This window comes from Phascolarctos cinereus, unplaced genomic scaffold (assembly GCF_003287225.1).
Source record: "Phascolarctos cinereus isolate Bilbo 61053 unplaced genomic scaffold, phaCin_HiC Scaffold_4;HRSCAF=312, whole genome shotgun sequence".
NCBI classification, from domain to species: Eukaryota; Metazoa; Chordata; class Mammalia; order Diprotodontia; family Phascolarctidae; genus Phascolarctos; species Phascolarctos cinereus.
In genome coordinates, this window is record NW_027555847.1 from 429028944 (window position 1) to 429041526 (window position 12583).

The window sequence follows — 12583 nt, forward strand, 5'->3', positions numbered from 1 at the left end:
AGTTTCTGCTAAACTGCTTTTCAATTTTTCTAGAAATTTTTGTCAAATAGTGAGTTATGTCCCCAAAGATTGGGCCTTTGCTTTTATCAAGTACTAGATTACTATGTTCATTTACTTCTGTGTCCCATTCTTTTTCAAGTTTTAGCCCATTTAAATGTATTTGTAGATGATTTTAGAAAAAAAACAGACTTGCACAAAATAATGGGGAGCAAAATGAGCAGAAAAAAAGAGAATGTTATACACAGTAACTGCAATATTGTTTTAAGAACAATTTTGAGCAAATAAATTATTTTAACTATTATGGATGCTCAAATTAACTACAAAGGTCATATAAAGGAAGACTGCATCCAGAGAAAGAATTGCTAAATAGAAGAATGTATAGAATGATTTTACATATATTTATACCTACTTATATTTATATCTATTTCTATATCTATAGATTTGTGTTTAATGCTAGCTATCTGTAGGGTGGGGGAGGGAAAAAATGGAAAAAATAAAATTTATATGATAACTTTATTATATATTTAAAATGAATAGCAAATTTTACATAATAGATTTGCCATTTTATGTGGAATCATCTTTTTTTAAGTATGCTAGATTATGGAAATGCTTCTTTTATTCCATAAATTAAAAATAAAATAAATACAAAATTTACAATTATATTAGTAAGTAAAAAAAGTAAATGTCATTTATCAGTTTTATTGGGTTCCCAATGTATTTAGTTTATTGATCATTGTTTCACTATCCTTAGCCACTTTTTAAAATTTCCACTGGCATTTTCATTCGTCCTGTGAAATTACTAGAGATAGCTGGTAATCAGCAAGTTGGAAAAGAGTTGGAAAATTCTCCTTGGTTGACGAATTATTTCAGGAAGGCTGCTGAGCATTATATTGTCCATGCTGAGTCTAAAAAAATCCTCTACAGTATTCATCACCAGGGAGTAACCAAGAATCTCTACTTACCTTTTCTTTCTTTGACCCTGGATTGTCACTATCCTAATGGCAATTGTTCAACAACATCATTATCTCTTAGATAATAAACTCTTGCTTCCTTAGAATTTACAGGGTCTTCCCCATCTATGGGTAGTTGCTCAGTTGTCCTTCTTCATCATTTTCTCTGCAGCATTCTTCCCTTTTCAGGCCACAGGTTATGTATCTCCTCCGCCACTTCAGCTGCTTCATCTTGTTTTTGTTTTGTTTTGCTTTGCTTTTTTTACATTGAATCTCTTCTTCAATGTTTTAAAAAAATAATTAATTTATAGTTACATGAAATATTTTTCAGGTCCCTTTACCTTCTTTTCTATGTGACAGACTAGCCTGCTCTTTGAGCTTTCCTAGAATTTTCTTTACCATGGTAGAAAAGCAATGATGGCCATTTTTTGAAGGTTATTGCAATATTCACCTTGCCCTTTATACATGCTAGATATGATATTCTCAGTCTACTGATTAGTAAAGTTCTCAATAGTCAGAAATGCTTACCTATGTATGTTAAGCCAAATATGTAAAATACCATCAAATAAACTGTCTATTATTGTGCAAAATGGTCCACAGAAGAAGCTAATTAGCCTCACATATGTTTGCAGTCTAATCAGGGTTGCATAATTGTAAATTATTAAAAGATTGCGGTGGTAACTAAAAATGTGTTCTGGAATGTTAGTAAACATTTAAAATAGAATTAAAAAATCATTGAAATCAACTAGCCTGACACCTTCATCTTACAAATACGGAAGGCTAGATGAATAAAAATTAAGCCAATTGTCTTTCATCACTTACCGATGACAAAGGAGGTGGTACTTTTTATGTAAAATAGTTTGTGTGACCATTAATCTGTAAGATGAATTGGAAATCTGGACCTTTTGTCAAAAACTATATATCAACAGTTCAGAAAATATACTTTTTGATTGTGCATCCATATTTTCAGACACAGCCGCACTCATATGATCATATGGTTAAAAGAATAATTGACTTTTCATTTAATATGAAGGACAATATTAGATACTATAATATGTTCCTGCAGTGAAGCAATATAAGTAAGATGCAGAGACATCACAACGATGACAGCTTTAGACATGTTGAATTTGAAATGCAAGTAGAAAACCTGGTTTAGATCAAAGGATCACAGTATTGAAGAATTAATATTATACTTTGCAATAAGTTAATCAAATTATTATTTCCTTTTGTAGCTACAAAGAAAAAGCCAGATAACAGACATACAAACAGATGCCAAAGTTTGCTCTTCTTCAAATTTGACAAATTTTGAACATTTTATCATCTTTCATAAAAGATTTGGAAAAGAAAAAAAATGAATGAAAGTTATAGAGAGCGGAGCAGTTGGAACAATCCAAGAATAAATTAATATTATAAGAGATGGAATGGTTACATCAGTTTGATCTTTCTTTTGTTTTTCCTAAATAAAAAATGTTTACTAGTTCATAGGCAATCTCCCACAATCCTCCAGAGTAGTGATATGTAATACTCATATCCATTTGCAGTAATGAGAGACACTTGAAATACAAAAGAAAAAAATCTAGCCTGTTTCTATACTAGGACTTCCTAGAATTATAGATATGATAGAAGAAACCTCCAAAGTCATTTAGTCCAATATTCTCATCTTATAAGCAAAGAAATGGATTGTTAATTGTTAAACGACCAGCCAAAGTTCACTTATCTACTAACTGGCAAAACAAAGATTTGAACTCAGGTCCTCTCCCTCCAAACCCAGTGCTCTTTCATATACTCTTGCCTGAATTTGAAAAGAGAAGTCAAATCAGAGAAACAATTATAGGAGATAACTGAATGGAAGTGGTAGTTGAAGCCATGAAATAATCTTTCCATACTAGCAAAGATGGCTATCTGAATAGGAGGAAAACCTCATAGCTTGCTGCCACATACTCTAACCCAAACCCTCAGATTTATATCAGGTTGAATAATAATCAATGTATTCAATGAGAAAATATGGCAAAATCTTTTAATCCTGAATAGCAAAAGAAATCAGCCAGGAGCCTTCACAGAAAAGGAAAAAGATGTAGAAATAAAATCACAACTAGTAGAATGAAATGAATCCAGTTTCCTTACATGGGTAACAATAGGCCAGACATATTTGTAGCCTGCTAGACAATAAGGGTGGATCACCCTTCTCCCATTTGAAGAGAGATCCAGGATGTCAGAGAGCTCCATTGTTTATACAAAATACCAGGAAAGGGACCTGGTAAGCGGCAGGAAGAGACAGCAATTAAATTTGGAGCCCAGGAATCTGGGAATTCTGAAGTACTTCATAGTCTGTTTTAAGATGCCATAGAGAATCCCAAAGATGGTCCCAGTGGTAGTGGGGGGGGGAAGGAGAGCAGCACTAAATCAGGTAGGTAGAAGTCACAAGTCACTAAGCTATCCAACAGTGAGATCATTAGCAGGGCTGATAATCCTATACAAAAATGGAGCAAAAGGTAGGGCCCAGTCTTGACAAAAGACTCTAATTCAAGGTCCAAAGGAAAGATGAGTAAATCAGAGAGTAAATGGCTTTGACAAGGGAGTGTAGTGTGAATAAAGTATCAGGTTAATGAAATAACTTTTTTTTTTGAATGGTAGATTTTTAATAATTCATTTCTATGGTTACTTAAGGTTTGCAAAGTGCTTTCTTAAAAATAACCCTGGAATTACTTCTGAGGACAAGATGGCAGTAGAGATGAACACTCCCAACATTCCCTTCCAAAAAACTTTAAAATAATACTTCATATAATAATGGTAGAGCCAACAAAAAGTCATGGTGAAGCATCAAAATTAGGAGGTTCAGAGAGGGGTGTGTGTGTGTGTGCATGTATGTGTTAAGACTGACCTGGAGCCCACATGGATAAATTGTCAATTGAGGGAGTAGGTGATGGTGACAAAAGAAGCAACAGCTTTGGGAGTTCTCAAACCAGAGACAGTAATGGTACCTAACAACTGGTAAGAAAGAGATCACAAGGGACTCCTGTATGCACTGGATGCAGGACTAGATACTGTTTGGCAAATATGTTGTCTGTACGTATTTGGGAGTCATACTTCAAGGGCAGAGAGGAGCACTTTCAATTAAGAGGGAGTTAAAACCCCAATGAGCAGTAACACTTTTGGTCAAAAGACATCAGGAACATTGAGGAATAGCATTATTTCCCATCCCAAGGGAACAAGCACCTTCAAGAAGAGTATCAATTGCAATCCAAAGGGATAAAGGGCCCTTCCTGGGTAAACATCAGAGTGAAGATAAGGGGAGCGGTGACCACACTTATCTCCAAATCACAGTATGTTACAAGCACTGAAAATTTTCTAACTCCCAGAACTAGTTATGAAAACAGTAATTGAGAAAAGCCTGAAGCTTGGGAAAATGCCCATCAACCACACACAGGAACAGATACCAACTTTGACATGAAGTTTGAAATCTAGAAATAGTGTGAAGAATATTTCAGGGAGACAAGATGGTGGAGTAAGCAGTGGGTCACTCTCACCCTTCCTTGTTGACCTTGAAGGATCTAGAAAATACCATCCCAGGAGAAATCCTGGAACAGTGGAGTCAGAAGAGAAATGGGATGCAACAGTCTTTTGGCTCATGAGGCTGGGGAGATTGATGGGAGGGATCCCTCTTACTGTAGCTGAAGGGGACCAGTAAAGGATGGGAGGCATCATGACAAGCCCCTCCTCAGCAGACCAGTGGGATATCCAGAGCTCCAAGATGGTGGAGCTCACAAATGGCAACACCAGGACTCCCGCAGACCTTGGCACAGTCGAGGAAACTGGTAGATGCCAGCACAGAGGACCCCAGCACCAGGGGACAGGCATACACCAGAGGCTGACCCTACCCATGCTTTAGCATGGCACTGGGTGAGGAGACCACCTGCAGCAGCTGGACCACCCCCATCCCCACAAGCTTAAGAGTAACACTGGGGAAACACAAAAGGACCCTACCAGGGTGGGCATCAACTCCAGCTCAGCACCAGGTAAACTACCAGGCCCATACAGCCTCCAGCTGCCAGCATCTGAAGATACAGAACACAAAGCCAGGAGCCAGGCCCCTAGCCTCTAGCACCAGAAGCATGGGACAATGCCTCCTGTGCCCTAGAAGCAGAGATCGACTTTAAAAACCAGGAAAAAAGCAAACACCGTGAGAAAAAGCAAAAAAAGAAAAACATGGGATATTTTAACTCTTGAGAACAGTACCCTTATGAGTACATTTAGAAGTAATACACATAAACTGAGGGTATGGGAATAAACTGACTTTGATGAGATGCCAAAAAACCTAATTAAGTGGTAAAAAGGGATTGTAATGGGAGATGAGGAATTATTTATATCACATGAAGGGTAAATTATATGACATGAAGAAACACAAAGACATATTACAGTAGAGGGAAAGAAGGGAGGGAGATGAGGATTTTTTTGAATCTTATTGTCTTTGGATTTGGCTCAAGGAAGAATAAAATACTCAGGTATAGAAATATATCTTGCCCTATAGGCAGTATGAGAGGAAAGGGGAAAGAAAATAGAGGGGATGGTTAGAAGGAGGGAAGATTGAAGGAGGCAATTGGCAAAAACAAAACTCTAGGGAGGAGGGAAAGAGAGAAATGAGAAATGAAAGGATAAATGGTGGGAATGGGGTGGAGAGAAAGACACAGACAGTAATCATAACTCTTAATGTGAATGCGATGAACTCTCCCATAAAATGGAAGCAGATAGCAGAATGGATTAAAAACTATACTCCTACAATATGTTGTTTACAAGAAACACATTTGAAACAGAGGGAAACACACACAGTAAAGGTAAAAGAGTGAAGTAGAATATACATATACACACACATTATATATGTGTGTGTGTGTGTGTATGTGTGTGTGTGTGTTATATGTTATACTTCAGCTGAAATAAAAAAGCACGAGTATCAATCCAGATCTCAGAGAAAGCAAAAGCAAAAATGGATTTAATTAAAAGAGTTAAGGAAGGAAACTGCATCCTGCTAAAAGGCATCATAGACAATGAAGTGATATCATTACTAAATATATATGAAGCCACATGGTATAGCATACAAATTATTAGGGGAGAAGTTAAGGGAGTTACGGGAAGAAGTAGACAGCAAAACCATACCAGCGAGAGGCCCCAACATCCCCCTTTCTGAACTACATAAATCTAACCACAAGATAAAAAAGAACTTAAGGAGGTGAATAGAATTTAAGAAAAGTTATATACAATAGACCTCTGGAGAAAACTGAATGAGGTTAGAAAGGAATATACCTTTTTCTCAAGGGTACATGAAACCTACACAAAAATTAACCATGTACTAGGACATAAAAACTTTATAATCCAATGCAGAAAGGCAGAAATATGAAATGCATCCTTTTCAGATCATGATGCAATAAAAGTTACATGTAATAAAAGGCCATGGAGAGATAGACTAAAAATTAATTGGAAACTGAATAATCTAAATCTAAAGAATAAGTGAGTCATATAACAAATCATGGAAAAAATCAATACCTTCACACAAGAGAATGACCATAATGAGACAACATACCAAAATTTATAGGATGTAGTGAAAGTGGTGTTTAGGGAAAGTTTTATATATTTAAATGCTTACAGGAATAAAATAGAGAAATAGGAGATCAATAAATTGGGCAAGCAACTAAAAAAAGCTAGAAAAAGAAGAAATTTAAAATTCCCAGTTTGAATTAACTAGAATCAAATTAGAAATTCTGAAAACCAAAGGAGAGATTAATAAAATTGAAATCAAGAAAACTATTGAATTAATAAGTGAAACTAAGAGCTGGTTTTATGAAGAAAAAAACAATAAAATAGATAAACCTTTGGTTAATTGTATTTAAAAAAAAAAAGAATAAAACCAAATTACTATTGTAAAAGTGAAAAGGGTGAACTCACCACCAATGAAGAGAAAGTCAAAATAAAAATGAAGGGCTATTTTGCCCAACTATATGCCACCATATTTGACAATCTTAGTAAAATGAATGAATATTACAAAAAATAAATTGCTCAGATTAACAGAAGAGGAAATAAAATACGTAACCCCATTTCAGAAAAAGAAATTGAACAATCCATCAATGAACTCCCTAGGACAATATCTCCAGTGCTGGATTGATTTACAAGGGAATTCTATCAAACATTTAAAGAAGAATTAATTCCAGTACTATATAGATGATTTGGGAAAATAAAAGGAGAACTACCAAATTCTTTTTATGATAAAAATATGGAACTTATACCTAAACCAGGAAGAGCCAAAATAGAGAAAGAAAATTATAGACCAATTTCCCTCATGAATATAGATGCAAAATATTTAAATAAGATATAAGCAAAAAGATTGCAACAACTTATTACAAGAATAGTACACTATGGCCTAGCAAGATTTATACCACAAATGCAGGGTTGGTTCAATATTAGAAAGTCTATCAGCATAATTGTCCATATCAACAACAAAATGAACAGAAACAATATAATTATTTCAATAGATGCAAAAAAGCTTTTGACAAAATACAACACCCATTTCTATTAAAAAAAAAGTTAGAGAACATAGGAATCAATATAATGTTTTTTTTTTTAAATGATAAGTAAAACCATCAGCAAGCATTATATTAATGGGGATAAGCTAAAAGCATTTCCAATAAGATCAGGGGTGAAACAAGGATGTCCATTATCACCACTGTTATTCAGTATGGTACTAGAAATATTAGCTTTAGCAATGAGAAGAAAAAGAAATTGGAGGAATTAGAATGGGCAAAGAAGAAATAAAGCTATCACTTTTTCCAGATGACATGATAATATGCTTAGAGAATCAAGTAAAAAACTATTTGAAATAATAAACAACTTTAGCAAAGTTGCTAGATGTGTAATAAACCCACATAAATCATTGACATTTCTATTTATTACTGACAAAGCCCAGCATCAAGAGAGAGAAAGAGAAATTCCATTTAAAGTTAGTACAGACATTATAAAATATTTGGGAGTCTACCTGCCAAGACAAATCTAAGAACAATATGGACACAATTACAAAACACTTTTCACACTAATAAAGTCAACTCTAAATAATTGGAAAAACATCAGTTGTTCATGGGTAGGCTGAGCTAATATAATAAAAATGACAATTCTACCTAAATTAATTTACTTATCAGTGTCTTACCAAACTACCAAAAATTATTTTATAGGACTAGAAAAAATAATATCAAATTCATCTGGAAGAACAAGAGGTCCAGAAAATCAAGGGATTAATGAAAAGAAATGCAAGGGAAGGTGGCTTAGCCACACAAAATCTAAAACTGTATTATAAAGCAGCAATCATCAAAACTACTTGGTAGTGGCTAAAAAAGTAGAGTGGTGGATCAATGGATAAGGTTAGGTATACAAGACACAATAGTTATTGACTATTGTAATCTATTCTTGAATAAGAACTCACATTTGATAAAAACTGCCGGGAAAACTGGAAAATAGTATTGTAGAAACTAGGAACAGACCAATATCTTATACCTATATCAATATAAAATCAAGATGGGTACACAATTTATGTATAAAGGCTGATACTAGAAGCAAACTGGGAGAGTAAGGAGTAGTTTAACTCTCAGATTTATGGATAATGGAAGAATTTATGATGAAACAAGAGATAGAGAGCATTACAAAATGCAAAATTGAAAATTTGATTATATTGACTGATGCTGAGTGAAGTGAGCAGACCCAGGAGGACACCGCACATATTAACAACCACATTATACAATGCCTATCTTTGATAGACTTATCTCTTAGCAATGAAAGGATTTAAGACAACTTTAAAAGACTCAAGATGGAAAATGCATCCACATCTAGAAAAAGAATTATGGAGTCTGAATGCAGTTTGAAACATATTATTTGTTCTCTCTGTCTTTTTTTGTCGTTTTTTCTTTCTCATATTTTTTCCCATTGGCTCTAATTCTTTACAACATGACTAATGTGAAAATAGGTTTAATATGAAAGCATATGTTAAGCCTATATCAATTTACATGCTGTCTTGAGATTGAGGAAGGGGAGAGATGGGCAGAAATTTTGGAACTCAAAATCTTTTGGAAATGAATGTTGAAAAATAAAAATAAATACATAAATTTATTAAAAATAGAAATAATATGGAAATGTGAGAAAATAATAAAAATAACAAAGAACCTGGGCATAAAATGCTGTTATGATGACAGTGAAGAGTAATACAAATAACCAGAAGAATATAATGAAATAAAAACAGCCACAAGTAAAACCTCAAAGAAAAATGTAAATTGGACTCAAGCCCAACAAGAATTCCTTGAACACCCCCCCCCAAAAAAAAGAAAAAAATATTTTTTTCAAATCAAATAAAAGTGGCAGAGAAAAATCTGGGTAAATAAATGAGAGGAAGGAAATTATGAAAAATCAATTAACAAGGAGAAGGCAGAGCCAAGACGACAGAGTAGAGGAGCATTCCGTAGAGCTCTCCCAAATTTATCTCTCAACAATTCCAAAATAATGCCTCAAGTGGTCTGAAGGGGTAGAACCAAAAAAAGATTAGGTGAAACAATTTTTTTTTTTTTATCCCCAGACAACTTTAGAGTTTGGCAGGGAATTTCTGTCTCACTAAGGTTTGCTGTGCATTACAGGCAATACACACTGTGCCTGGGGGAAACTGCATTGGCAGCAACAGCAGCTTCAAGAACTCTTAGCTCATGGACTGAACAGGGAAGACTGAGGTCAAATAACTGAGATTGAAAAGAACAATTTGCTTATTGCAATGCATAACTGGGCCCCAGTCACAAGGGCAAAAGTAGTTATGGTACTTGTGGCATAAAGGTACAGGGGTTCAGGTCACAGTTCTGGGGTGAAGAACAGTTTCTTTTAGTCACTCAGAGCAAGTAGGAGTGCTACTCTCAATTTCAAAACAGAGGTTAGTGCTAGCATTTATTGTTGTCAGAGTGTGGGAGACCTAGTCACAGTTTCAGGGTCAAGAAATATGCTAGCAGTGGTGGCTATGGTGGAACAAGGTCACTAGAACACAGGCCATGATAGCAATGGGCATGTTTCACTTTAGATCATATGACCTTGAAAGCACTAAAATGTTATATATTGCCAGAGCTAGTTCACAAAACAACAACAGCAAAACAAACAAACAAAAACAAAGTAACAAAAAGCGCCTGAAGCTTGGGACAGTGCCCCATAAACTCCAGGAGCAGTGCCTAACTTTGACATAAAATTAACAGTAAAGATATGTTTGAAAAATGAGCTAACAAAAAAAAAAAAAAAGAACTTGGCCATAACAAGGTACTCTGGTGCTGCAGAAGATGAATATACAAACTCAGAAGAAGATAATGGTATCAAAACAGCTACAAGCAAAGACGCGAATAAAATTGTGAATTGGATAGAAATCCAACAACAATTCCTGGAAGAGTTTAAAAAGGTTTCTAAAAACAGACTAAGAGAAGTAAAAAAAAATATTGGGAAAAGAATTCAGAGTGATGCAAGAAAATCACGAAAAGAGAGTCAACAAATTGATAAAAGAGGCAAAAAATCTACTGTAGAGAATGTCTTTAAAAGCAAAATTGGTGAAATTAGGTGTGGGGGGGGTTACAAAAGCTCATTGAAGAAAATAATTCTTTATAAATTGAAAATTGCCAAATGGAAGCTAATGAATTCATGAGACACTGAGAAACAATAAAACAAAACTGAAAGAAGGAAAAAATAGAAGAAAATATGAAATATCTCATTGGAAAAATAACTGACCTGAAAAATAGATTGAGGAGAGATAATTTAAGAATTATTGGAGCACCTGAAAGCCAGGAAAAAAAAATGCTTAGACATACTATTTCAAGAAATTATTGAGTAAAACTGACCCAATATCCTAGAAACAGATGGTAAAATAGAAATTAAAAGAATCCACTGATCACTTCCTGAGATTCCAAACTGAAAACTCCCAAGAACATTATAGCTAAATTCCAGATTTCTCATGTCAAGGATAAAATATTGCAGGATCTAGACAAAAACAATTCAAATATCTTGGACGACAGTAAAGATTACATAAAGTTTAGTAACTTCTACATTAAAAGATGAGAAGGCTTGGGATATATTTTGGAAGACAAATGAGCTAATATTACAACCAAGAATCTCCCACCCAGCAAAGCTGAGAATAATTATTCAAAAGAAACAATGGATATTTAATGAAATAAAGGAATTTCAAGCATTCTTAATGAAAATACTGGAGTGAATAGAAAATTTGACTTTCAAATACAACACTCAAGAAAAGTGCAAAAAGGAAAGTGATAAAGAAAAACCATAAGCGTAAGTTTGAAATTTTTACATTCCTATATGAGAAGATAACAATTAAAACTCCTAAGAATTTTATCATTATGAGGGCAGTTAGAATGATTATACTTAGACAGAAGGTATGAGTATGAGATAACTCTGCTATGACAATTGAAAACAATAAATTAATGTGGGATAAAAACAGGTGTACTGGGAGAAAAGGGAATAGAGAGAAAGAATGAGGTAAAATTTTCTCATCTAAAAGAGGAGCAAAAGGAAGTGCTTTTATAGGGAAACATGAGAAGATTATATTGATTCTGTGTCATTATTGTTCCTGTAACTGCCTAAATCATGGTTCCTTGTCTCTGAACTTCAGGCAGAAATTCAGCTGGCCTGTAATGAGTTAAGTTTAGAAATCCACTTCATTTCATAATCACTATTCTATTCTTGGCTCAAGGAACTCTGCCATCTTTGGGGAATATAGATGGTCAAATAAAGTCTAATATTTTTAAACCATCAAGCTATACTTCAAGATTGTTTGGTTTGCTATCCAAAGAACAGACATCTAGGTCATTATTTTTAACCTTGCAATTGGACTCAAAAAATCAATACTACTTAGTCACAGAAGGAAAAGAGGAGTTAGCCCCTCATCTCCAACTTCTAATCATGTTATTCCCCATGCCTAAGTATATAACAAATCATGTTGTCTTCAAATCCATGATGTCGTAAACCCTATAAGCAATTACATAATTTCTTAATTTATCCTGTTATATTAATTGGTCAAATTTTATAAAATGGAGCTGAGTGTTCATCTGGGGTCTTTGGCTAAACTGAGACAGTGATTGACCAATTCTATTGGCAAATAGGACACCTGTTGATAAAATATTATCTTGCTCAGAGAAAAAAAAATGGCTATCTTTGTTGAATTTCACTCAGAAGGTGAAGATGGGAATGATTGTGATAACTTGAATCTCACTTTCATTGGAACTGACTCAAAGAAGGAATGATATACACTCAGTTGCATATAAAAATCTGTTTTACCCTGTAGGTAAATAGGAGGGGAAAGGAATAAGAAAAGAGGATGAGGGCTTATAGAAGAGAAAGTGTATTAAGAAAAGTAGCGGTCAGAAGCAAAACACACTTTTAAGGAAAGACACAAATGCGACATTGATACCTAAACCAGGAAGAACAGAAACAGAGAAAGAAAACTATAGACCATTGTTTTTAGGCAATTGGGGTTAAGTGACTTGCCTAGGGTCACACAGCTAGTAAGTGTCAAGTGTTCTGTGTGAGGACAGATTTGAACTCAGGTCCTCCTGACTTCAGGGCCAGTGCTC